Below are 27,982 nucleotides of genomic sequence, written 5' to 3' on the forward strand. Positions count from 1 at the left end.
TTCCTATATGGGATCACAGTACCTGTATCTACCACTAAGGACCCAGGAGGTTTAGTGAGTTTTACATTTGGAAAAACTAAAAGAACAACTCCCCAAAACCAAAAGGGGAAATGTGCAACCACTGGTACATGTTAGCAGCCTCAACCTCACATGTGTGGCTCTTCCAAGACAGGGCAGGTCTTGTGGACAACCAGCCCAAGCCAGGAGAAAAGTCTGCTCTCCGCAGCCCCCAGGCCTGGAACAGCCTGGGATATTGTTGTTCTCTGGTGAGCAAAATGACAGTTTAAAATTCTGGCTGGTTTTATAATTTCTCTTACCTCTTATTTTATTAATTGAAGTCAATTCTGTTTTTATTTATTCTAATAAAAATCCTTGGTTCTTCAGAAAAACCATCGGAGACTTGGTGACCCAGATGGAGGACCATATCACCCTCTTTTAAGGTGTGCACCAGACACTAAGCTGCACATACAAAACCTGTCAGTCTCCAGTCTTATTTTATATGTCTAATATCTAAAAAACTTTTTAAAGTGGCTTCTCTCTGAAGCATGAAGTAAAATTAAAAGAAAGATCACAAAGATTTCCAGGTCTATCAGATTAGAAGTAAGACCTCCTTCCACCTGTAGAAACTCTATGTTCACATACCAGGTGCGACTGTATACTTCTGTGCTCCTAACGACATGGCGAGAAAGACTAAAGGAGAAGCTGAGTACAAATCCCAAGGGGCAGAAGAGATGCTGAATGGGCATGGGCATAGAGTGAACAATTTGTTTCCTCTTGAGACAGAGCCCTGCAGTTTGGAGTACTTTTGGGAAGGTGGCCAAACTTTATGATTTGTTGTCTCAGGGTTAAGGAACATTGTGAAACTGCATCTTGGAAACGAGGAAAGGAAAGATTCATCAGAACCCTGTCCATGAGGGGCAGGAAACAAATTGTCCTGCAATTATGCTCATTGATTAAAACAACAAGCTTAGTAATAGAGTAAAAGTACTTTGCCATCAGTTATTTTAAAATATGAACCATGGGATTATACTGATAGTATTCTTATAATTAAAACTTCTTATAAATCAATAATAAAAAGATTAATATCCTTGAGGGGAAAATGGGCAATTCACAAAAAGAAGTATAAATGTGCAGGCAGTCAATTTATAGAGTTATATGATAACTTTAGCAATCAACAAAACATAATAAATAACAATGTCATTTGTTTTTCCCCATCTATGAAAATAATAAAGGTTTTAAACACACATACACAAAATCACAAAATTTCTTCTTGTTATTTTTTATTATTCCAAAGACCTCCCCTGGCCACTTCCCAAATGGACACCACTAGTCTTGAGCTACTTACTATGTAACCAGAAATACGGTCTGTAAATACTCAACTGTTAAGCCCAATCACATCTAGTTTAAGTATAAGTTTATATATTTGAAGAGCAATTTTTCCAGTTCTGAAACTGGATAAAATAATTGCAGGGCTTGGGAACAAAGCAAGGGGAAAAAAAAAACAATCAAAACCAGAACAATGTTAAGTGCACAAAACACCTTGCAAAAAGAATGACTTTACCATAATGCAATTGCACCAAATCTTTAAGTCCAGGTGAAAAAGGAATGAATGTATCATTGACATAACCTCTCCTAGAATAGATAGCCAAAATATATCTTGCTTTATTACCATTTTTAATAGAAAGTTTGGCAAAAGTGAATTATCGCAATACAAGAGCAATCAAACAATAAACAGTCCATTGAATCTAATATGCATCAATTATACCTCAATAAAAAAATCTAATTAAAAAAATAGTACTGAGTAGTTATTGTTCCAGTACTATAATGCTAAACTTTCAAAATTTGTATGCTAAAACCTTAAACAATGATAATAATAATTAAATTGTGGATAAAATTTCAGATTTATTCTGCATTTCTTAATTCTATTTTGTTGATATTCAGATTCAGCTTTAGCTTTGGCCAGATATTGATTTTTTTTTAATATCAATATTTTTTTATTAAATTTAATGCAGTGACATTGATAAATCAGGGTACATATGTTGAGAGAAAATATCTCTAGATTATTTTGACATTTGATTGTGCTGTATACCCCTCCCGCAAAGTTAAATTGTCTTCTGTCACCTTCTATCTGGTTTTCTTTGTGCCCCTCCCCTCCCCTAACCCCTCTCTCCTTCTTCACCCCCTCCCCCCTCCCCCAACCCCCCCACCCCTGTTGCCATCACATTCTTGTTCATGTCTCTGAGTCTCATTTTTATGTCCCTTCTATGTATGGATTCATCTCAGTTTTTTTTCTGATTTACTTATTTCACTCCGTATAATGTTATCAAGGTCCATCCATGTTATTGTAAATGATCCAATGTCATCATTTCTTATGGCTGAGTAGTATTCCATAGTATATATGTACCAAAGTTTTTTAATCCACTTGTCCTCTGACGGACACTTGGGCTGTTTCCAGATCTTCGCTATTGTGAACAATGCTGCCACAAACATGCGGGTGCATTTCTCCTTTTCGAGCCGTTCTATGGTGTCCTTGGGGTATATTCCTAAAAGTGGGATAGCTGGGTCAAAAGGCGGTTCGATTTTCAGTTTTTTGAGGAATCTCCATACTGTTTTCCACAGTGGCTGCACCAGTCTGCATTCCCACCAGCAGTGCAGGAGGGTCCCCTTTTCTCCACATCCTCGCCAGCACTTATTCTGTGTTGTTTTGTTGATAAGCGCCATTCTGACTGGTGTAAGGTGATATCTCATTGTGGTTTTAATTTGCATTTCTCTAATGATTAGTGATGTTGAGCATTTTTTCATATGCCTATTGGCCATCTGTATGTCCTCTTTGGAGAAGTGTCTATTCATCTCTTTTGCCCATTTTTGGATTGGGTTGTTTGTCTTCCTGGTGTTGAGTTTTACAAGTTCTTTATAAATTTTGGTTATTAACCCCTTATCAGACGTATTGTCAAATATGTTCTCCCATTGTGTAGTTTGTCTTTTTATTCTGTTCTTGTTGTCTTTAGCTGTGCAAAAGCTTTTTAGTTTGATATAGTCCCATTTGTTTATCCTGTCTTTTATTTCACTTCCCCGTGGAGATAAATCAGCAAATATATTGCTCCGAGAGATGTCGGAGAGCTTACTGCCTATGTTTTCTTCTAAGATGCTTATGGTTTCACGGCCTACATTCAAGTCTTTTATCCATTTTGAGTTTATTTTTGTGAGTGGTGTAAGCTGGTGATCTAGTTTCATTTTTTTGCAGGTAGCTGTCCAATTTTCCCAACACCATTTGTTAAAGAGGCTGTCTTTACTCCATTGTATTTCCTTACCTCCTTTGTCAAATATCAGTTGTCCATAGAACTGTGGGTTTATTTCTGGGTTCTCTGTTCTGTTCCATTGATCTATATGCCTGTTCTTATGCCAGTACCAGGCTGTTTTGAGTACAATGGCCTTGTAGTATAACTTGATATCAGGAAGTGTGATACCTCCCACTTTATTCTTCTTTTTTAAGATTGCTGAGGCTATTCGTGTCCTTTTTTGGTTCCATATAAATTTTTGGAATATGTGTTCTATATCTTTGAAGTATGTCATTGGTATTTTAATTGGTATTGCATTGAATGTATAAATTGCTTTGGGTAATATAGACATTTTAATGATGTTTATTCTTCCTAACCATGAGCACGGTATATGCTTCCACTTGTTAGTATCTTCCTTGATTTCTTTTATCAATGTTTTGTAATTTTCCGAGTACAAGTCTTTAGTCTCCTTGGTTAAGTTTACTCCTAGGTACTTTATTTTTTTGGTTGTAATTGTGAAGGGGATTGTTTCCTTAATTTCTCTTTCTGACTGTTCATTGTTGGTGTATAAAAATGCTTCTGATTTCTGAGTATTGATTTTATATCCTGCCACCTTGCTGAATTTATTTATCAGGTCCAGTAGTTTTTTGACTGAGACTTTAGGGTTTTCTATATACAATATCATATCATCTGCAAATAATGATAGTTTTACTTCTTCTTTTCCAACTTGAATGCCTTTTATTTCTTCTTCTTGTCTGATTGTTGTGGCTAGGACTTCCAGGACTATGTTAAATAAGAGTGGTGAAAGGGGGCACCCCTGCCTTGTTCCTGATCTTAAGGGTATTGCTTTTAATTTTTGCCCATTGAGTATGATGTTGGCTATGGGTTTCTCATAAATGGCTTTTATCATGTTGAGGTATGTTCCCTGTATTCCCACTTTGCTGAGAGTTTTGATCATGAATGGGTGCTGGATTTTATCAAATGCTTTTTCTGCATCTATTGAAATTATCATATGGTTTTTCTCCTTTTTGTTTATGTGATGAATCACATTGATTGATTTACGAATATTGTACCAGCCTTGCCTCCCCAGAATAAATCCCACTTGATCATGGTGTATGATTTTTTCCATATATTGTTGGATCCGGTTTGCTAATATTTTGTTGAGGATTTTAGCATCTATATTCATCAGAGATATTGGCCTATAATTTTCTTTCTTTGTGTTGTCTTTGCCTGGTTTTGGAATCAGAATTATGCTCGCCTCATAAAAGGAGTTTGGAAGTCTTCCTTCCTCTTGAATTTTTTGAAATAGTTTGAGAAGGATAGGAGTTAGTTCTTCTTTGAATATTTGGTAGAATTCCGTTGTGAAGCCATCGGGCCCCGGACTTTTCTTTGTTGGGAGTTTTTTGATAACTGTTTCGATCTCCTTTGGTGTAATTGGTCTGTTTAAGTTTTCTGATTCTTCCAGATTGATTTTTGGAAGATTGTACATTTCAAGGAATTTGTCCATTTCATCTAGGTTGTCTAGTTTTTTGGCATTCAGTTCTTCATAGTATTTTCTTAAAATATTTTGTATTTCTGTTGTGTCAGTTGTTATTTCTCCTCTCTCATTTCTAATTTTATTTATTTGAGTCCTCTCTCTCTTTTTCTTGGTGAGTCTACTTAAAGGTGCATCAATCTTGTTTACCTTTTCAAAGAACCAGCTCCTAGTTTCATTGATCCTCTGTATTGTTTCTTTAGCCTCTATGTCATTTATTTCTGCTCTGATCTTTATTATTTCCTTCCTTCTACTACATTTGGGCTTTACTTGCTGTTCTTTTTCTAATTCTTTTAGATGCAGGGTTAAGTTGTTTATTTGAGCTTTTTCTAGCTTCTGAAAGTGTGCCTGTAGTGCTATGAACTTCCCTCTCAGCACTGCTTTCGCTGTGTCCCATAAATTTTGAGTTGTTGTATGCTCATTGTCATTCGTTTCTAGGAATTTCTTTATTTCTTCTTTGATCTCATTCTTAATCCATTCATTATTTAACACCCTGCTATTTAGTTTCCATGTGTTTGAGAATTTTTGAGCTTTTCTGCTGTGATTCATTTCTAGTTTCATGCCGTTGTGATCGGAGAAAGTGCTTGATATGATTTCAGTCTTCTTAAATTTGTTGAGAGCACTTTTGTGCCCTAACATGTGGTCTATCCTAGAGAATGTACCATGAGCACTTGAAAAGAATGTATATTCTGCTGCTTTAGGGTGAAAGGTTCTGAAGATATCTATTAAATCGAGTTGATCTAGTGTTTCCAATAAGTCTGCTGTTTCTTTGTTAATTTTCTTTCTTGAGGATCTATCTAGTGATGTTAGTGGGGTATTGAAATCCCCTACTATTATAGTATTGCTGTTGACCTCGCCCTTTAAATCCATCAAAATCTGTTTTATATATTTGGGTGCTCCTATATTAGGTGCATAGATATTTATAATAGCATATCTTCCTGTTGGATTACTCCCTTTATCATTATTATGTAGTGGCCTTCTTTATCTCTTACTATATCCTTTGTTTTAAAGTCCAATTTGTCTGATATAAGTATTGCTACCCCAGCTTTTTTTTCATTTCCGTTTGCATGAAACATTTTTTTCCATCCTTTTACCTTCAATCTGTGTGTGTCTTTTGTTCTAAGGTGTGTCTCTTGTAGACAACATATGTATGGGTCCTGTTTTCTTATCCACGCAGCTACCCTATGTCTTTTGATTGGATCATTTAATCCATTTACATTTAAGGTTATTATTGATATGTAGTTGTTTATTGCCATTTTCTTCTTTAAAGGTGTATTCCTTTTTCTTTTTTTTTTTTTCTGTATTCTTTTCCCACTTTATCTGTTTACACCAGGCCCCTTAATATTTCCTGCAGCATTGGTTTGGTTGTAATGAATTCCTTGAGTTGTTTTTTGTCTGGGAAGCTTTTTATTTCTCCTTCAATTTTAAACGATAGCCTTGCTGGATAAAGTAGTCTTGGTTGTAGGTTCTTGTTCTGCATTACTTTGAATATTTCTTGCCATTCCCTTCTGGCCTCAAGTGTTTCTGTTGAGAAGTCAGATGTCATCCTTATGGGGGCTCCTTTGTAGGTGATAACTTTTTTTTCTCTTGCAGCTTTTAATATTTTCTCTTTATCGCTTAGCTTTGGTATTTTAATTATGATGTGTCTTGGTGTAGGTTTCTTTGGGTTTCTCTTTAATGAAGTCCTCTGTGCTTCTTGAAGTTGTGAGAATTTCTCCTGCATTAATTTAGGGAAGTTTTCAGCTATGATATGATTGAACAAAGTCTCTATCCCTTGTTCTTTTTCTTCTTCTTCAGGAACCCCTATGATGCGGATGTTATTTCTCTTCATGTTGTCACAGAGCTCTCTAAGAGTTTCCTCTGACTTTTTGAGTCTTTTTTCTCTTTTCTTCTCTGCTTTCATGCCTTCATTCCAGTTGTCTTCTAACTCGCTGATTCGATCCTCTGCTCTATCTATCCTGTTTTTAATTCCTTCCATTGTGGTCTTTATTTCTGATATTGTATTTGTCATCTCCAACTGATTCTTTTTTATACTTGCTATTTCTTTATTTAGGTTTTCAAACTCCCCCTCCATTGTTGTTCTAAGATCCCTAAGCATCCTTACAATCATTATTTTGAACTCCGCATCTGGAAGTTTGATTATTTCCATATCACTCAGTTCATCTCTCGAAAGTGTCTCTTGTGGTTTCATTTGGATTGCACTCCTTTGTTTTCTCATCTTCTTCTTCTTTTTTTTTTTATTTGTAGAGTTGATTGAGTCTAGGCTTGGTGTTGTCTGCCTCCAGTTTTCAGTTGTGTTATTTTTAGGTCTTCGTGGGTTGGTATCAGCCATTATTTGTAATCCACTTTCAGATTTGGGCAGCTTTGCAGTCTTGATTTGTTTGTTTTCTTAACAGGTGATAGTCTTGTTAACTGATCTCAGCAGGGGGCTTCCTTGAAACTGTATCCAGGAATGCTGTGGGTGTAACCTGAGACGCTGAAGGTCTCTTCCTCCAACTAATCTCACTGGGGGCAGGGTTTTTTCTCTCAGCTTCAGTAGGGGGAGGTGTATCTCAGATCTCCATGGAGACCTGAGTTACTGCCCCTCCTCCCTACTTCTTGTTTTCAGTTGTGTCTTGTTGTGCTGATTGGAGCTGGATAGATGTCCAGAGATCTCTAATCCGGAAGCACTTCAGCTCTGTTTTGTGGAAGGTTCAGTCCCTCCCCCAGCTATGGCCGCCTCCAGCACGAATGAGTCAGCTTTTTTATTTTGTTTCTTGCATACCTTAGCCCCTCACAGTCTGTCCCTCTCCCTGTCTTTTCCACTTGGGAGATAAGCTGGTCTTTTCAACCCACCTTGCTCCCTGGTCACCAGGTAAGTGGCTGTGAGCAGTAGTTTCTGCTCTTTTTCCTCTGTGAAATCCTCTCTGGGCTCTCAGCCTCACCCCCCTCCTTCCCTTCCTGTAAGCAGAGGAGATTCAGGCACTCCTTACCAGGATTATTGTGGCTTCCTCTTTGCTCCTTGGTTTTTGAGAGCTGTTCTTGCAGTTCAGTGTTGGTTTTTCATGCTGATTTTTTCTAAATTGATTTGTGTTCCAGTTTGGTGTTGAGAGCTGGGTGTCTGTGCATCCGCCTACTCCGCTGCCATCTTCTCTCTCCCAGATATTGATTTTTATATGTCAACATTGGACATTTGGTCAAAATGTGTTTCCAATGATCATATTTTAAGGAAATAATTAGATGTATGAATAACATTTATAAAAACATATACTTGTCACAATGTTTACAAAAATACAAAAAAAATAGAAACAACTTAACAGTTTAGAATATGAACATGGTGTAATATCTAAGTTCTAGTAAGAGTTACTCTCCCTTAGAATATGTGTCTGTTGGGCAGATAAAATGTATTATGCTCACTTTGTTAAAGAGGTCGTTGCCCAGGTGATATTAATGTGTGTTGAGAATTGTTGTAGCCTGAGGCTTGGTTTTGGGATTAAGCCTGTCCCACCCTTTTTGGTGTGAGGTGGTACAATCCTATCATGCCTCATAGAAGTGATTTTGTATTAGAGACTTCCCCATTATGTATATTGGATTAAGGGTTTGGATTTCTACACTATAAAATGGGAACGGAGCGGGAGTTTGCTCTCTTGGTTCCTGAGGTTAGCATGAGAGAGCAGAGAGAATAGAGCCAGCAGCGGGAGGAGGCCACTTGGAGAAGGCCAGGAAAAGCAGCCAAGATGGCGGAGTACTGAGTGAGATGCCAGTTTGTACAGAGTTTGTATCTGGGATAAGGAAGGAAATGGGGAACTGAGGAGAATAAGGCTGTTGAGCTAGAAACCTTTGATTCTAGGAAACTCGGATAAATCAGTAGCTTTGTGAGCACTGAATGTGACTGGGGTTTTGGAGCCCAGTGTGTATTTTTACTTGCCCGCCGGGTGCAAGCTAGATTAAAGACTATGGCCCACCAGTTTTTGGCTCCATGGTTTCTTTACCGACTGTCCGAATCCAATGCGAACCTGCATGAGCCAGGCAGCTCTGATGCTGGCCATGGCCCTGCCTCCTGGCTTTACAGTGTCCTAGAGACAACAGACTTATTAAGGAAGTAGCAACTCACCTTGTACAAAAGGACTAACGTACACCCAAAGTGTCTCGTAAGAATGAAGACAGTAGTGAGACAAAAAACAGATTTTGAAGTGTCAGAAGTCTATTTTATAACCTGTTCATTAACTTGTCATACAAGAGGGCTTTTCAACAAACAGTCGTAATTTATGCATGAGTTCCAAGCACAACTATAATCCTTTTGTATCTTTACTTTGACAGTGATCCCTTCCTGATGTAAACCAGAGACACTAACAATAAACTCTTCTCTAGACTCTGTCATCCTGATCTTAATGTTTGGTCAGTTCGTTTTACATAAATTTTTTTATTTTTTCAAAATAATGAAAATATTTTCCAGAAAATGCAACTCTGGTCAAACTCATAAAACAAGCAATTTTTTTTTCCCTGAAGGAGGAGCTAGTGGCAATTCAGTCAAACAGACAGGTCAAGTTATCCTTCCAGAAGGAACATCTGTGGCTATGAATTGAACATACATGTCCACCGAGTACTCTACTCTTTTCTTTGTTGGGGTGTGTCCAATTCCCAACAAAGCTGTGCAGTTTCTCCAGAGAGAGACAATGGAAAACAGCAAAAACTTGGGAGCCTGAAATGTGAAAGACAAGAACTCCTTTATTGTGGATCCTCAGTCCAAGTATCAGACTCAGCCGTGTACTACTACTGTCTTCTGGGAGCCACGGTGTCTAGGGCACTGGAGAGCTGTACAAAAACCTCAAGGGCCAGATGAGGGATGTAGTGAGGTTGCTTGGGAAGCTCAGATTGAGGAGCCCTGTTTCCTCTTAAAGACAGCTTTTTTTGTTGGAACATTGCTAGAAAACAAACAAACAAAACAAAAGAAAAATCAGCTACAACTATTAATACTTCTAATTCCAGAAGCACATGGATTCTTTGACTGAAAATAGAGTAAGGGGAAAGGATCTCAGATAATATGTCTGCTCTCAGGTAAGTCAGCTCTCTCTTGTCTTTGAGGCTTCCTCGCATGATGTTTAGAATTAGATTCTAATGACTAGGAAGCCAGCTTTGGCTCTACTACTTATTAGCTATGCAAATTTGGTGTCTCAGAGCCTTTTTTCATTTGTGAAGTAGACATAAAAATAATCACAGAAATACAACATGGAAATGAAGTGAAGAAAAGTGGGTTAAAGGGACAGAGTAGTTCTTTAAGCATCATTTGAAACTAGCAAGTCCCACCTTAGCAGTTCTGCCCTCTTATACCATCTGTCTTCCTAGTCCTAACCATCTCAACATTGGTTTATCACGCCACCCACCTCACTGCACCCCTGCCCCAGACTATTATGATCAATAAGTCATCTTTTCTCTCTTTGACTCCTTTGTTAAAGACCCGATTAAAAAACTAAGTGGAGTATTACTTGATTGATGATGAATAGATAAATAGAAAAATATTGAAATATCACTCTTCCTTAAGGTGGAAGAATTTTGTGACTCACAGAAATTACAATATTTGTGACCTCATTTCACTAATCTTTGTGAAGTTATCCCTGATTTATACATTCAAAATAATACATTTTGAATCAAAACATTCAGTATGGTGTTTACCTTTTCTTTTTCAAGGCAATGGAAACATTAATATTCCAAGTTCTCTCAAATACAGGCTGCTTTCTTTTCTTCCACCTCTACATGGATATAAAACAACAAAAATAACTAGAAATACCCTTAGAATATTAAAAAGACTTAACATAAACTATTTAGTAGTCATTCCCCAAACTTTCATTATCAGCTGAAAACTAAAGGATTCGGCCAGGACTAACCCTTTGGAAGGAGGATTTAAAAATAAAGATGTATTATGTCCTCTTGAGAAAAGACCAGGCTCTACAAAGGGTACAAGTTGAAATTATGTGGAATAAATAAGTTTAAAGATCTAATAAATAATGATACAGTATTAAACATTGGAAAATAGGCTAAGAGGGTAGATTTCAGGTGTTCTCATCACCAAAAAAATAATCACTATGTGAGATGATGTGCTAACAGCTTCACTATTAGTATGTATATCAAATCATCATGATGTAGACTTTAAATATATGCATTTTAAATATATATATATATATATATGAAGGAAAAAGAGGAAAGGATAATAATTCAACCTACCTACAGGATTGCTGTGACAGTTAAGAGACAATGTATTTCCCACTACTCAATAAATGACAGCTTTTAATTTGAAAAAGAAAAGACAAGAGTTACCAAACTCCTGATTTAAGAAGAAAATTTAACACATCCCTCTATTTCCTTCTACGGAGGCTGGAAGAGTAGAAGAAAGAAAGTAGTTGCTAATAACGTCACACAATTATGCACTAATAAGAGCTGCCACAAATCTCATAGCTAAAGTTGCTGATGCTGACCTCCAGTGATAGCATGAGGGCAACTTGGAGTAACCAGCAATTAAATAACCCAGTTTTCTTTATTATACCATGATATACCAGTTTTTCTCATTATACCATGATATACTATGCTGATTTATTTCTTATAAAGTTATTAAGTACTTCCCAATCCAGCATCCTATAACATTGTTTATCATCATCACCATTGATAATGTTTGTTAAGCACTTACTATAAGCTCTGAAACATATTAACTCATGTCATCTTTGCTACATTTTTATGAGTTATGTACTATTAAGACCTCCATTTAAAAATGAGGAAACTGAGGCATAAAGAAATGAAGTAATTTCCACAAGGTCACTTACCACTAAAAGCACAATAAGACCCTGTGGTTCTAGATAATCCAGCTCCTTATTTATTCCTTTTCTTCAGCAACCATCTCTTTAAACTCAACAAATCAATGAAAATTATTCAACAACAAAATGCAACAAAATACTGACACACATTACAACATGGATGAAACTTGAAGCATGCTAAGTGAAAGAAGCCGGACACAAAATGCTTGTATTACATAATCTATTCATGAAAATTCCCAAGAATAGGAAATGCTTAGAGCCACAGTGCAGATAAGTGAGTACCTGGGGCTGGGAAGAAAGAGGTATGAGTATGTTGCTTAATGGCATAGGGTGTCTTTTGAGATGATGAAATGTTCTGGAACTAGATAGTGGTGATTGATGCAAAACATTGTAAATGTACTGCAAGCTATTGAATTGTTTGCTTTTAAATGGTTAAAATGATGTTTATGTTTTGTGACTTGAACCTTGAAAAAAAAAAGACGACCAAAAAATCTAAATATTATTGTAGTTAATTGAATCAGAAGCACTACAGCAAATTAAATTCTTTCTATCTCATTATAAGTAATCCCAGTAAGAATATGAAAGATGGAGTCATCTAAGAAAACTTATAACAGCACAGGGAAATACATTCACTCAGATTCTAACTACAAATTATAAGAATACAGATGGTCAGACTCAAAGACAAAGGAGATTAGCAAAGATAGCATGAGCCTTTAAGGAAAGCATTAAGAAGTGAAAACCCAGGATGAAGTTAAAGCTTAAAGAAATAAGGGCAACATGAAGGCCTTTAGAAGCTTGGAGAAAAGAGAAGGAAGGGTGGGGAAGAGGAGAAGGTTGAGTTACATAATAAGAAAATAATGTTGACAGATGACGGAGAAGAGGTAGAGTGCTGCAATTCCTGTTTTCATTCCCTATTTTCCATCAATCAGAATGATTTTAAGACTGGAAAAGGAAAAAATTGAAGAAATAAAAAATTATAAGAGATACATAGAGATATCTTAGCTGCTTCCAATATAATCAAGTTTTCTAGATCATTTAAATTCATTTCCAAAATACAAAAAGAATTTAAAGGCATGATTTAAGAGGCATTGAACAAAAATCTTTTGTGTGTGTGTGTGTGTGTGTGTGTGTGTGTGTGTGTGTGTGTGTCAGAGACAGAGAGAGTCAGAGAGAGGGACAGATAGGGACAGACAGACAGGAAGGGAGAGAGATGAGAAACATTAATTCTTCATTACTGCTCCTTAGTTGTTCATTGATTGATCTCTCATATGTGCCTTGGCCAGGGAGCTACAGCAGACCGAGTGACCCCTTGCTCAAGGCAGCCACCTTGAGTCCAAGCTGGTGAGCTTTGCTCAAACCAGATGAGACTGTGCTCAAGCTGGCGACCTCGGGGTCTCGAACCTGGGTCCTCCACATCCCAGTCCAATGCTCCATCCACTGTGTCACTGCCTGGTCAGGCTGGACAAAAATCTTTAAAAACCTAAGGGGAATTAAAGAAGTCCAAAATCTATAAACAAGGAACATATGTATTGTATCTAACAAATTTTTAGAATATATTATTAACAGATAACGTGTGTGCTCTTAGAAAAGACGTGAGCAGTATGAAATAGAATGAGTTCACTAAAGATGTTTTTAAAACACACAGGTGGGATATAAACCTGAGACTCATTGACATAGATTAAAGTTATGTGGTAACCAGGGAGAGGGGGAGAGGGAGTGAAGAGGGATAAATATACAGTGATGGAAAATGATTTGACTTTGGGTGATGGGTGAACAACACAAGCAAATGTTCAAATGGTATAGAGATGTTCACTTGAAACATATATACTCTTTTTTTTTAATTAAGTGAGAGCAGGGGAAGCAGAGAAACAGACTGCCACATTCGCCTCAACGGGGATCCACCCAGCAAGCCCCTTATGGAGCAATGCTCTGCCCATCTGGGGCATTGCTCCATAATAGAGCTATTTTAAGTGCCTGTGGCAGAGGCCATGGAGCCATCCTCAGCATCCAGGGCCATCTTGCTAGAATCAATCAAGCCATGGCTGCAGAAGGTGGGGTAAGAAAGAAGGGGGACCCTGGCCAGTTGGCTCAGTGGTAGAGCGTCGGCCTGGCGTGCAGAAGTCCCAGGTTCGATTCCTGGCCAGGGCACACAGGAGAAGCGCCCATCTGCTTTTCCACCCCTCCCCCTCTCCTTCCTCTCTGTCTCTCTCTTCCCCTCCTACAGCGAGGCTCCATTGGAGCAAAGATGGGCCAGGCGCTGGGGATGGCTCCTTGGCCTCTGCCCCAGGCGCTAGAGTGGCTCTGGCCGCAACAGAGCGACGCCCCGGAGGGGCAGAACATCGCCCCCTGGTGGGCGTGCCGGGTGGATCCCGGTCGGGCGCATGCGGGAATCTGTCTGACTGTCTCTCCCCAGTTCAGAAAAATACAAAAAAAAAAAAAAAGAAAGAAAGAAAGAAGGGGGAAGGGTGGAGAAACAGATGATCAGTTCTTCTGTGTGCCCTGGCTGAGAATCAAACCCAGGACTTCCACACTCAGGGCCAACGCTCTACCACTGAGCCAACCAGCCACGACTTATGTACTTTTATTGATCAATGGCACCCCATTAAATTTAATTTCAAAATAAACATTCTTTAAAGAGTTGCTAAATTTAAGGCACTTCAGTTGACTTAAATTGTCTCAAACATTTGCAAGACATTTGACTATTTTGTTTCTCATTATATCATTGGGAAAATAATAAAGTAATAATATGACATATTCACTGAGTGATATATAATATATTTATCACAGGCCCTATTGTACTATCAATAATAATAACAGCCAACATTTTCCAAGTGCTTAATTCACAAGGCAGGACAAAAGTAGGTTTACACTTGTTTGTATGGAAAATAATACAATAATTAATAAATAAGAATACAAGAATAAACTGTTTCACATACAATTGTAAGCCTACTTTTGCCTCACCCTGTATATACAAAGTATTGTTCTAAGTGCTTCCCATAAATTAATTCATTTAATCTTCACCACAGCTCCATGAAGTAAGTACAATTATTAGCCCCAAAGAAACTGAGGTAGAGAGAAATGAACGAATTCTTCCAAGAGCTCAGTCAGTAAGAGGAACGCTGGCATTCAAATACAGGTAGAGAAGCCCAAAGCCTATATTCTTAACCGCTATACTTTGGTAAGTCCCAAAGTTATCTGAAATGTTCACCACAAGTTTGGTAATTATTATCCCCATTTTACAGGAAACTGAGGATTAGAGTGTTGTGGTAACTTCTCAAAACCCAGTATCTAGGAAGTGGCAGGGCTATGACTCAAACCTATTTGCTATTCACTCTGCCTTTTTGCATAATGTTACAGTCATGGGTCCTCCACTGAAAGAACGACCATATGCAAATATGCGGTTTAAAGAACGGTCTCTACTGCTATGTCACATGATTTTATCCTTCATCCTAACCTGTACACATAAGATATGCCTACCAAATGTGCAAACAGCACAATGTTGAGATTGGTAGCTATTATGTTTGAGTATATTGGACAGATTGAGACAGTGAAAATGAAGTTTAATGGGGATGCTTATGTACTTCTGCATGTAGTTTTTTTATCTTATTTTTATTAATTTTAATGCAGTGACATTGATAAATCAGAGTACATATGTTCAGAGAAAACATCTCCAGATTATTTTGACATTTGATTATGTTGCATAACCCTCACCCAAAGTCAAATTGTCTTCTGTCACCTTCTATCTGGTTTTCTTTGTGCCCATCCCCTCCCCCCCACCCCCTCTCTCTCCTTCCTCGCCCCCTCCCCACCCCCTTGCCCCACCCCACCCCCGTTACCATCACACTCTTGTCCAGGTCTCTGAGTCTCACTTTTATGTCCCATCTATGTATGGATTCATATAGTTCTTAGTTTTTTCTGATTTACTTATTTCATTCTGTATAATGTTTTCAAGGTCCATCCATGTTATTGTAAATGATCCGATGTCATCATTTCTTATGGCTGAGTAGTATTCCATAGTATATATGTACCAAAGCTTTTTAATCCACTCGTCCACTGACGGACACTTGGGCTGTTTCCAGATTTTTGCTATTGTGAACAATGCTGCCATAAACATGGGGGTGCATTTCTCCTTTTAGAACAGTGCTATGGTGTTCTTAGGGTATATTCCTAACAGTGGGATAACTGGGTCAAAAGGCAGTTCAATTTTTAATTTTTTGAGGAATCTCCATACTGTTTTCCACAGAGGCTGCACCAGTCTGCATTACCACCAGCAGTGCAAGTGTGTTCCCTTTTCTCCACATCCTCGCCAGCTCTTATTCTGTGCTGTTTTGTTGATGGACAACTGATATTTGACAAAGGAGGTAAGGAAATATAATGGAGTAAAGACAGCCTCTTTAATAAATGGTGTTGGGAAAATTGAACAGCTACCTGCAAAAAAATGAAACTAGACCACCAACTTACACCATTCACAAAAATAAATTCAAAATGGATAAAAGACTTAAATGTAAGCCGTGAAACCATAAGCATCTTAAAAGAAAACATAGGCAGTAAGCTCTCCAACATATCTCGCAGCGACATATTTGCTGATTTATCTCCATGGGCAAGTGAAATAAAAGACAGGATAAACAAATGAGACTATATCAAACTAAAAAGCTTTTGCACAGCCAAAGACAACAAGAACAGAATAAAAAGACAAACTACACAATGGGAGAACATATTTGACAATATGTCTGATAAGGGGTTAATAACCAAAATTTATAAAGAACTTGTAAATCTTAACACTAGAAAGACAAACAATGCAATCAAAAAAATGGGCAAAAGAAATGAATAGACACTTCTTCAAAGAGGACATACAGATGGCCAATAGGCATATGAAAAAATGCTCAACATCACTAATCAGTAGAGAAATGCAAATTAAAACCACAATGAGATATCACCTCACACCAATCAGAATGGTGCTCATGCATGTAGTTTTATAAAATTCTTTGTGATCTATAGAACAAGGGACCATGGATTTACAGTATTTTTTCTGAAAATTAACTGGGCATATAACTTGCTCAAATTAGCTCACAGGAAAGGAGATTTGCTAAAAGGATATAGATGAGTCACATAAATCCATCTGCAAAAAAATACAGCTAGACCTCCCAAGAAAAAGCAAATTATCAATTGGCTATTTTTTTCTGAACCTATTTCTCTCTGAATATATAACCATTTCTCTTCTTGGGAGACCAGGTTCCACTGTAAGTCTGTTTGTTCCTACTCCACAATAACTTGAGTTTGAACATACTCAGCTTTCATTTGCTAAGGGATGACCATGGTTCAAACACACAGGTTTTTATAGCTCAAGTGACATATACTGTCTAACTACTCTTTTATACCCTCTTGTCCAAATTAATAAGCCCAATATTCACCCAGATCCAGTTATAGTCAAGGAGAAGAGGACATCTGGTAAAAACATGACCTCTACATTCATCTCTTATATGGAAGGTATACGGGGTGTGATGGAGTCAGTCCCAAAAGTGGAAAGTCACTACAAACTCAAAGCAATTCAACAACATGATAAAACCTGAAACAGTCATAGATAACAAACATAGATGAGTGAAAACCAGAAGAATTAAGTAACATTTGAAACATGCTTGAAGAGATTTGGACAAATGGTAACAAGTCCAGAAAAAAAAGATAAGACTAAGAAAGGAGTCTGAAGTAGTATCAAGTGAAGAAATAGTAGTGTCATATGAAGAAACCAAAGATATTTATAAGAAATACCTTTTAAAAACAGAGAACAGAACTGTCCTTGGGTTTTCAGAAAGATTTATTGAATAGTTTGGAATGCACAGGTTGTCACCAACTCTGATCTAGCAAGCTGGCTGAAGTCAAAGAATCACAGGGCTTCTATTCCCCACCTAACCACCCCCTCCCGGGACTCCTAGTTGCTACCTTTGATACTATGTAGGTTCATCTTGGATTTGGTTTTTGTCACTTTTTTATCAGATTATTCCACCTACATAACAAATGGCTTTGTATCTTGCCACTAGGTGGCAATGTGGGCATTTTATTTAAAAGATCATGGCTGGTTTTCTGTGCAGGCAGCCCTATTATAAATGCATGAAAAATAATGCAGAAGTGTGCATTTGTGCTGCCTCTGATGAGCTGGGAATCCCGTTTGATTTCTAAAGTAAACATAGAGAAGTTATACTAATGAAAGACTCCTTTGACAAGTGAACATATTTCAAATCCTATCACAGAAACCGGTGTGAGCCTCAGCAGCAGTAATAATGATGAAGACCTGGCAAGTTTTGGTGGCTATTCTATGGATTCAATTGAGCTGTAAGTTGGGGATTTTCTGGATATGGAATCAGGAAGACTAAGGGGATATGTTTTCAAAATTCAAAGGCTGAAAGATAAGGGACTCTAAGTGGCTAATCTGGAGTGCGCTCTGGAAAGTGTATAAAGGAAAGAAATTTGTAGAAATGTTTCAGTAATTGACCATGTCTTTGAAAACAGGGGCAGGTGGCAAAAATGGAGTGGAGCAGAGTCCCCAGTACCTGAGAGCCCAGGAGGGAGAATTTATCACAATCAATTGCAGTTACCCCACAGGAATGACCACCTTACAGTGGATGCGACAGAATCCTGAAGGAAGCATTGTCTCCTTGTTTATACTGAGCTTAGAGATGAAGAAGAAAGGAAGAATAAGCGCCACAATTAACACAAAGGAGAGACACAGCTCCCTGCACATCTCTGCTTCCCAGCCCAGAGACTCCGCCATCTACCTCTGTGCTGTGGAGACACAGTGTTCCCCAAGCATCTGGAGGCCGTACCCAAACTCTAAAGCTGAGACATCGTTTTTTCTTAATCTTGTCTTCCCAGACTTGTCTGCCTTTTTTTTCTTAGACAGATGATATAGGTTTTTTAAGTTTTTTTAAATATAAGATTTTTTCCCTATAAGCCATCTATAATCTTTAAAGCATTATCACCACTATATTCTAATATAGTATATTATACTGTACACCTTCCAACCCAACTCCGTTTTAGCAGTTTCTAAATAATGTGGTTATACCCTTGATTTATAAATGCTATATTAGCATATACAGACTCTGGAGCTTAATTGCCAGGATATAAAAATTCTAGTTCTGCCATTTATTAATTGGATGATCTTGTCCAAGTTACTTAATTTCTCTGTACTTCAGTTTTTCCTAAACCACAAAAAAGGAAACCACATTAATCATAGTATCTAACTCTTGGCGGGGATTACATGAGATAATATATGCAAAGTGCTTCAAACAATCCCTAACATACAGTTAGTCTTATATAAGTAATAGCTATTGTATTAAGCTTAGATACACCATGAATTTGCTAATACTCACTGATGGGCTAATATTTCAAATCTTTGGAGAAATAAATGGGATAAAAATAACAAGCACCTGATAATAACTTTAGTTTCCAAATTCTTTCCTAATTTTTAGAAGTCAGTTGGCCTTTTTTTAATTGTATAGGGAAAAACATCAAATGGCTTCAAAAAAACTGGTAAAAGTGTGTCTTAGTAGTTTGTTTGTGGTGTGGAGATAAAAGGCTAGTAAGCGTAGTCCTGGGGAAGCTCAATGACTTCTTTGAGCAAAAATGCACAGCTTCTAAGTTTTTCACACAAAGATTTCTAATGGAAAATTGCATTTATAAAAATTCATGTGGCCCTGGTCGGTTGGCTCAGTGAGTGGTAGAGCGTCAGCCTGGCGTGCAGGAGTCCTGGTTCGATTCCCAGCCAGGGCACACAAGAGGAGCACCCATCTGCTTCTCCACCCCTCCCCCTTTCTTTCCTCTCTGTCTCTCTCTTCCCCTCCCACAGCCAAGGCTCCAATGTTGGCCTGGGCGCTGAGGATGGCTCTGTGGCCTCTGCCTCAGGCGCTAGAATGGCTCTGGTCACAACAGAGCAGTGCCCCAGATGGGCAGAGCATTGCCCCCTGGTGGGCATGCCAGGTGGATTCTGGTCGGGCACATGCGGGAGTCTGCCTGACTGCCTCCCTGTTTCCAACTTCAGAAGAATGGAAAAAAAAAATTCATGCAATAAAATAATAAATTCAGTTCAGTACGTCTAAATCATTGATTCTCTTACCTTTATATCACCAGGGACTTAGATTATTATTCCTCACCCCAGTGAAATTCTTGATATTGAAACATAAGTATAATTGTTATTATTGTTCTTGTTGTTTGACAAAATAAATTGCACATATTAACTTATAATTAAGTCCTTTTCTTTTAAAAATCAAAGTTGTTGTTGCTGTTTTTTAATAAAACTTCTGCCCTGGCCAGTTGGCTTAGCCGTAGAGAGTCAGCTCAGTGTGTGGATGTCCCAAGTTCAATTCCCAGTCAGGGCACACAAAAGAAGTACCCATTTGCTTCTCCACCCCTCCCTTCTTGCTTCTCTCTCTCTCTCTCTCTTCCCTTCTTGCAGCCATGGCTGAATTGGAGTGAGTTGGCCTATTGGCCCAGGCACTGAGGATGACTCCAAGGTTTCCACCTCAGGCGCTAAGAGCTTAGTTGCTGAGCAACAGAAATGTCCCAGATGGGCAGATCATCGTCCCCTAGTGGACTTGCCCAGTGGATCCTGGTTGGGGTGCATGCAGGAGTCTGACTCTCTGCCTCCCTTCCTCTCAATTAATTAAAAAAAGTTTTACCTGCTCATATCTAACTAGTCAATAGTATTACAAAGGTCTGTTTACCTCGTCTCCCTTTATCCCCTCCTGTGCTCTATTCTCACTCTCCATTCCAATTCCATTTTAGCAGTTTTTAAGTAATATGCTTCTTGATAATATACCCTTGATTATCAATACCCTTGATTTATCAATACTAGACATATATATTTACATTCTTTCACGGTAGTACACCACTACTCTCTCCTTCCTAGTGTAGTTATATCACAATATGAGATTAAATTGATAGTACACACATAATTATGACCTTGTGAAAATGTCACTTTCTAACCAAAATGAATGCTATGATCACAGTCCTCACTGGTACAACTTTTTTAGTTAATAATTGCCTCATTTTGTTATTTGTTTTATATCAATTTTTTTAGCATTCTTCAACAGATTTTTAAAAGATATTTGTTAATAATTTTCCCCAAATGCATCAAACACATCTATAATTTTTTTTCTTTTATTTCCCTTGAGATTCCCTGTTCCTTGACCTCCACCCTTTGACTCATGTGAGCTAACTGTTCTTTGGTCCTGCTTTGCAAATGCTATTCTAGGACTTCCTGGCTTCGCTCACCATGTTGACTATATTGCACCTTGTATCTCATATATCCTCATTTCTTGTTTATTACTTCTTTTTGCTAAAACACATTCTTCAAAACCTCCATATAAAAGATGCTCAGCATTTTTTTCAGTCGGTTTTTGCATGTCTGAAAATATCTTTGTTCTACCCTCAAACCTGATGGACATTTTGACTGGATATAAAATTATAGATTAAAATTTCTTCAATATTTTTAGCATTTTGAATTTTATTTATGGTGGCTTACCATAAGGAGCATAGTTTTTATTCTATTTTTATTGAAGAGGGGTAGGACATTTAGTTGCACTCCTGGCATTTCCTTCAGTATTTTGAAGACATCATCCCTATTTTCTAACTTCCAGTGTTGGTGGTAAAAAGTGTAATGCCATTTTGAATTATTCTCTTTTGTGACATTTTTATTCTCTCTAAGAAGATTTAAGATTCTGCATTTTCCCTTAATATCCTAAAATTTCAATTCAGTAAATATGTGTGAGTGACTAAGCAGAAAGTGCTTCTAGCAGTTCCTACTGCTCATCCCCCAGTTATGTTCACTTCATAAGTGTCCTCACCCTTTAACCTGGGTAAGACTGTTGTCTTGGGAAGCTGGCAGGCACGAATTGCTATTTTAAGTATGCCATGTTTGAGAGAAATTGATAAGAATAAGACATTTTCTCTGTAAGAACAGTTTCTTCATTAAAACACACATAGACACACATAAGAAAAGTAATGCTGACCCATCTTTCCTAAATGGGGGTAAGAACATGGTTTTTCTTTCAAAGATACTAGATATATTATGTGTACTGTTTCCTTCATTTCTTTATTTAATAAATATTTGTTGAGGAACTATTATGGGCCAGACACCATTCCAGACATTGCATACACAACAGTGAACAACACAAAGTTCCTTCAACCATGAAGCTTATGTCCATAGGAAGGGTACACAGAGAGTCACAAAAATTCAGAAATAAAAAAACAAACCCAACCCAGTCATTGCACAAATATTTATTGTGCATCTTTTTACTATTAGAACATACTAAATATGTTCTAAGTCCTGAGGTTATAACCATGAACAAAATAAACAAACAGAAAAATCTATCCACGTGGAATTTATATTCTAGTGACTAAATGAACAAGGTAAACCAGATAATATAAATGTTCAGAGGAAAATAAAAGAGGGTGATATGATAGAGAGTAGGGAATACTGTTATTGAGCAGGGAGGGAAAAAGTTATCTGAGATGATATCTGGGATGAAACCCAAATGAAAAGAAAGAGCCAGTTGTGCTAAGATATGAGGAGAAAGCATCTTAGGAATAGGGAAGGTCTTAAAATGGGGGAAAGCCCAATGTATTCGGGGACCAGGAATTAGATGAGCAGAGCCCAGGCATAGTGAACGAGACAAAGGCTAGCAAGATGAATCCTAGGGGAGTCATATAGAGCCTTACAAAAGTTATGGTGGGTTGAATTGGGGATTTATGAGAATTATAAATAAGCCAATGACACGGGTTTGACTTTTCTTTCTTGCAACAATACTTGGCTCCACTGTGGAAAGTAGATAATGAGAGAAGAGGGAAGGCAAAGTAGCAGGGGTGGGGAAGGGAAAGGAGTAAATTTAGTAGACTATTGAAATGTTAAAATAATCCACACAAAAATAATGTTGGTTTGGACTAGGATGGAAACAGTGGCAATAAAGAGAGTATGAGAGGTATGTGACAGTGAAATTAACAGGACTTAGTCATGGATTAAATGAGGGGAAAGGAGAAGAAGAGAGCAGAACAAAGAATGATTTCTTGGTATGTGGCCTACACAACTGTTTACATCTTCACATGAGTTCCCTACATACATAAAACTGGAATAGGAATGGGTTTGAAGAGAAACCAAACTTTGTGTTTTAGCCATGTCGGGTTTATAATTCCCATTAGAAATGTAGGCAAGTATGTCACAGTGGAAGTTAGATAAATGGGTTTGGAGCTTAACAGAGAGGTCAAGGATAGAAATAAAACTTCAGGTGTCATTGACATGTAAATGGTATTTAAGGCCAAGGGGCATGGTGTGACAGATTTTTTCTAGAGAAAATGGAGTTAGTGAAGAAATGAGAGCTTGGGTCAGACTCAGACACTTCAACATACAGTGGCCAGAAGGCAAGGAGGAGCCAAAAGAGCCGAGAGAAGAGACTGTAACATAGAGGGTACCAGTCTGCTGAGGGGTTAAGATGATAGAGACATAACCATTGAATTTGTAGCAAGGAGGTTCCAGCACATTTGACAAGAACAGTTTCAGTGAGTGGTAGGAATGGAAGATGAATTAAAATTGGTTTGAGAGCTAATGGGAAGTAAAGAAGTAGAAGCAGAAAAAATAGTTCATTTGAGAAATGTTAGGAAAGGAAGCAGAGAAAAGGCACAAGAGCTGAGAAAGAAACACAGGTGAGAGAACTGTTGTCATTCTGTTGTTTGGCTTTGCTACTTTGTTGTTGCTTTTGGTAGACCTTCATATCTAACTTATAAACTAAAAGATATTCAGGGGTAAATCACTAAGTAAATGCAAATTACTCCCTTGTAAACCTTCGGAGGATTGCCTAATGTTCTTATTTATCATTTAAATATATTTTCTACATCAGCCCTGAGGTTTCAGTAGCTCAGGTCTAAAAATTTTTAGTTGAATTTGCATATGTTCTGGTTATATGCCTTACTAAAGCAGTTCCTGAATCCCTTGGAAGTGAACAAATATATGAAAAACTAAACCGATGACTGTGGAAAGAATAATATTGTGTCAGCCAAAGTGAAATTCTGAGGGGAAAGGAGAAATTTTCAATTATTTTCCAATAAATCTCATGGAGTTAAAAATTGTTGTTATAGAAAATAAAACTGTCCTCGTTTGTACATCTGAGTAAATTGCAAAATGCTTACCCACTACAAATTGAGTCACTTGATCAGCCATATTCAATGCCTTAGCTGCTCCTACCCAAATGACTAATGACTTTCACAGTACTACATACCATCTGAGGCCTACCAAGGGTCATGTGCTTTCTCTGACCAAGAAACCAAAATACTACAACTAAAAACCACTAACCTGGATACTTACTAAAAGAAATAGCTTGGGTTAATATGGAATTTGGAGTAACCTTGAAATATGGGCATTTGTTACTAGGGGCCTCTGAGAAACACGTATCCCCTATTAGGGAACCCTGCTGACAGTATGTATCAATAGAATGAAGGCAGTGATTGGCAAACAGTGGTTTCAAATAGGCACATAAACAAACATTGAGAAACAGTAAACACATAAGATAATTCATTTGGACACTTTTATATGCAGCATGTATATGATTTAAAATAACATTCCCAAGTTAGACTAAAAACATTACTATATAAATGTCACAACTGAGTCAAATGCAGGGATAAATACCAGGCTTGCAAATTGGTCTTTCTTAAGGGCACTCAAAGGCATAAGATTACGTGCTGCTTCTGTAAAAAACTGTCCTCCTCTATATCAATCTTTTCTGTTTTGACGGCAAACCCATTGACCAGCATATGTTTTGGAATTTCTGAACAATTGACTTTCAAGCCCTAACAAACATTCAGTCCCCATCTTCTCAGAAACCTCAGAGGAGCCATTGTTGCCCATAAAAAACATCATAAATCTAATCCAAAAACTGCATCACTTGAAAAAGAGAACAGACATCTCATTCCCTACATTATTTGTACACATCTGTGTTGGTCCTCCTGTTGAATTGGCCACACCAACAGGAGGTCATCAATCAGCTGGTATCACCAAGTACAAGTACAGAATGGCTTAATAGAAAAATGGAGTCTTTTCTTATTCCCTATTGTCATCTACTAAAATGTAAGTTGCTTGTTGATCTCACTACATTGAGTTATGTTTTAGTGAACAGTGGAAAAGACCCCGCCGGCACTATTCTTAAGGTTTTGAAATTATGGCTCAGTGAACAGATGTATACTTTTTCCCAGCAGCTCTTTATAGAAATGAATTTTTATGAGCCCAAAACATCTTTGATTTGACCTCGATTAAAAGTCAAGTTAAAAGTAAATACCATTAATTTTTTTTTTTTGGAAGAAAAAATTTGAGAGAAATTTTAGGATGTTATTGACACAGGTATTTCTGAGACAGCAAAATGTTGGGTTAACAATAAGCCTTTGTTGAGTGAAACAAATTAATAATACAAGCCAGATATAAAGCTCAGGCTCCAGGTAGAGGAGAATCTACATTCATATCCTTCATATTTTAGTTCTGTGACCTTGAACAAACCACGCCACACTTAGGTCTTTTTGAAGTTAGGATAATAAATAATATGTACCTTGTAGAGATGCCAGTGCCTGACATATAATAAGCATTCAGTTAATGTTAGTTATTATTTGCATGTAGGTAGATAAGAAAAGAAATTAATAAACAGTTAAATACCAAGAACCATAAAATGTAAGTTAAACCTATATTTTGTGTCTTATGATAATAATGAAGTTTTCTGCATACCCCTATTGACTAAAAAGAACAGAAAGCTTTCCCATAAAATGGAAAATTCCATCTTAATGGTTTCAAGAACTGTTAACTGGGAAAGTTTGTTACAGAAACCTCACTTGTGAGATATTTGTTACAGAACACTGTTACTGTCGTTGTAAATTGTGTTTACCACTGGAGCCTGTGCTGACTCACCAACCTTGTGATCAGTAAACAGCTAAATGTAGCATTGCTGATTTAAGTCTAACTTATTAAATCAATGTAAGAGTACTGTGCAGAATCTCCCACATGTGGGAACATTGCTAAAGGCATTCTTCACTATAAAAGTAAATTTGAAAAAAATAAGATGATTCTAATAGGTTTACTTTAAGTCCCAATACAATATCTCTATTTAAAATGACAAAAAATCTCTTCTGTCTGACAACATTCAACTTACATTCAGATTTATTCAGTGTTTTCTCAACTTCAAAAGTGCTTGAAAACCCATCAGAGCCGGGGAAAAATGTCTTTTTACACTTTCAATAGTTACATAAAGGATGGTTGCCAAAGTCTTTTATATTTATCATGTCTTCAATAAGGAGCTCTTACAATACTGGGAGTATGATAGTGATGACAAATAAAAAACAACACCATTTCCTTTTCATCTTTAACTGCATGGAACAATGCACTGTGATCTTTTCCTAAACTCTCTGACTCCACCAGGCTGAAGAGAGGGGGAGGACTAGGGCTCAGCCTGAAACTCTTTTGTTAGTTTCCCGTAGCCTGGAGTCCAAGTCTTGTATGAGCAAAGAGAAGAGAGAGAAGAGAGGGAGGGTCAATACTGAAGACCAAGCCTTTTTCCCACTGTGAATTGCAGGTTAGCAGATGCCCGAAAGTGTTCCTGCTTCCTCAAACTCTCTTTTGCCTTGGCTTTTAACTCCCTCAATCCCTCACTAAACCTTTGTAATAAATGTCCAGAATTGCCTATAGGAACCAAGTGAGCCACCAGACACCCCACAAGCAGACTCTAGTGAAGAATCTGTGTTATGAAATGTCCCTTCCTCCAGTAGGAACTTTGTCCTTTTACCAGATCTGAGAACTCAAAATGAGCACCAGAGAAATGAGAACCATGAGATAAATTCAGGTTTCAGGCTAGAACTGAGATTAAGGTGATGTTCAAATGCCTGAAGAGTATAAAGTGAAAAGTAAGCATTTGGTTGGGGTGAGTAAACATTTGTTCTCTCAGACCATTTTCCACACTGGGAAACAAAATTTTTGTTGCATCCACAAAAACACATGTTCTTACCTAATTTGAGTGTGCTGATCTCAAATCTGGCATTAGTTTTTCTCTGTAAGCTACAATTTTTTTGCAATTCAAGATTTTAAGTTTTCATCTTATTGTAAAATTTTCAACATTTAGTTTAACATAATGAAGTAGAATGTCTTCTTGGGAATCATCTTTGTGAAAATATAATAATTTATATAATGCAGTAAATACACTAATACACTAAAAGATATGATTGCATCAGAATTTGTCTACAAGTTCAAAATAGAACATATTAAAACACTTATTTTAATCATAAAATTTGCACAAAACTTATGTAAATTCTATTCAGGCAAAAATTTGCATTTGTAGCTCTTGCGTTTGTGTACTTGTTGAGGACAATCTTGTTTGATGCTCTAGCAGTTGTCTACTCATCAGTAACAGCTCCAAGATTTTCAGGAAACTTATCAAGGTGACTGTTCAGGAAGTGAATCTTAATGCTCATGTTACACTCAATGTTGTGGAAAGCCAACAGCATCCTTTGAACCAGAAGTTTATCATTTTCTGCTTTTTTGTTGCCAAGGAAGTTCTTTGTAACTGCCACAAAAGATTGCCACGCTGCTTTCTCCTCCTCATTCATCTTCCTGGCAAATTCTTCATCACGTATGAGGGTTCGAATTTGAGGTACATCGAATATACCTGCTTTTATCTTCTTGAAAGACAAGGCAGGAGATGCAGAAATAATATGTTGAAAGCATTCACTTTCTCTATTCAAAACCTGAACAAACTGCTTCATTAAGCCAAGTTTGATGTGAAGTGGGGGAAAAATGATCCTGTCTCGATTAACTACAGGTTCATTCACAATATTTTGCATCCCTCCTTCCAGAGTTTCACATTTTGGCCACTCCTACTGTGTCCAGTGTTTCTCCCGAGCTCAGCTGTCCCATAAACACAGAAAGCAGGGATACTTCATGAAACCTCTCTGTTGTCCTAGCAGGAAATTTACCATTTTAAGATCCACACAAATGATCCAGTTATGCTGCTCATACTTCAGAAAGTCAAGGATAATTTTTATGTCATTCTTACTAAGTCATTCAATTAGGGTTAGCTAAACTACTGAGGGGTTAATGACTACTTGGCATCAGAAGAAGACCCTTCAGATTCTACAACCATTTCCTCATGCATCTTATCAAAATACACTTGATCACCATGTTCACTTTTTCGTCCTTAGAAGAAATAAAACCATTGAAAACTGGAACCGGGAATGTCTCAGAGTGTAGAATAGGTCGTATTGTTGAAGGAGTATTAGAATATGCGATCATATGCTGTTTTTTCTTGCCAGTGCCCTTTGTATGGATCAGACAGAAATAATAGTCACTGCTGTGGTTCTTAGGTTCACGTCAAACC

The 27,982-nt window shown here is 37.5% G+C and overlaps 1 long non-coding RNA gene and 1 gene segment (V, D, J or C); one reads left to right on the forward strand and one right to left on the reverse strand.

Moving 5' to 3' along the window:
- The window catches only part of LOC136336050 (T-cell receptor alpha chain constant-like), a 503,949-nt gene that overhangs the window by 246,942 nt on the left and 229,025 nt on the right, over positions 1–27,982 (forward strand).
- LOC136336053 (uncharacterized) overlaps positions 1–27,982 on the reverse strand; it is a 153,990-nt gene that overhangs the window by 60,871 nt on the left and 65,137 nt on the right. Inside the window, exon 3 of one of the 2 annotated variants that reach the window (XR_010731368.1) lies at positions 9,578–9,716. The exons of the other annotated variant lie outside the window; for it this stretch is intronic. This is a non-coding gene — a long non-coding RNA (uncharacterized lncRNA). Of the gene's footprint in view, positions 1–9,577; positions 9,717–27,982 lie in introns of those variants that run through there. 2 annotated transcript variants of the gene reach the window in all.

This window comes from Saccopteryx bilineata, chromosome 4, assembly GCF_036850765.1.
Source record: "Saccopteryx bilineata isolate mSacBil1 chromosome 4, mSacBil1_pri_phased_curated, whole genome shotgun sequence".
Lineage (NCBI taxonomy): Eukaryota > Metazoa > Chordata > Mammalia > Chiroptera > Emballonuridae > Saccopteryx > Saccopteryx bilineata.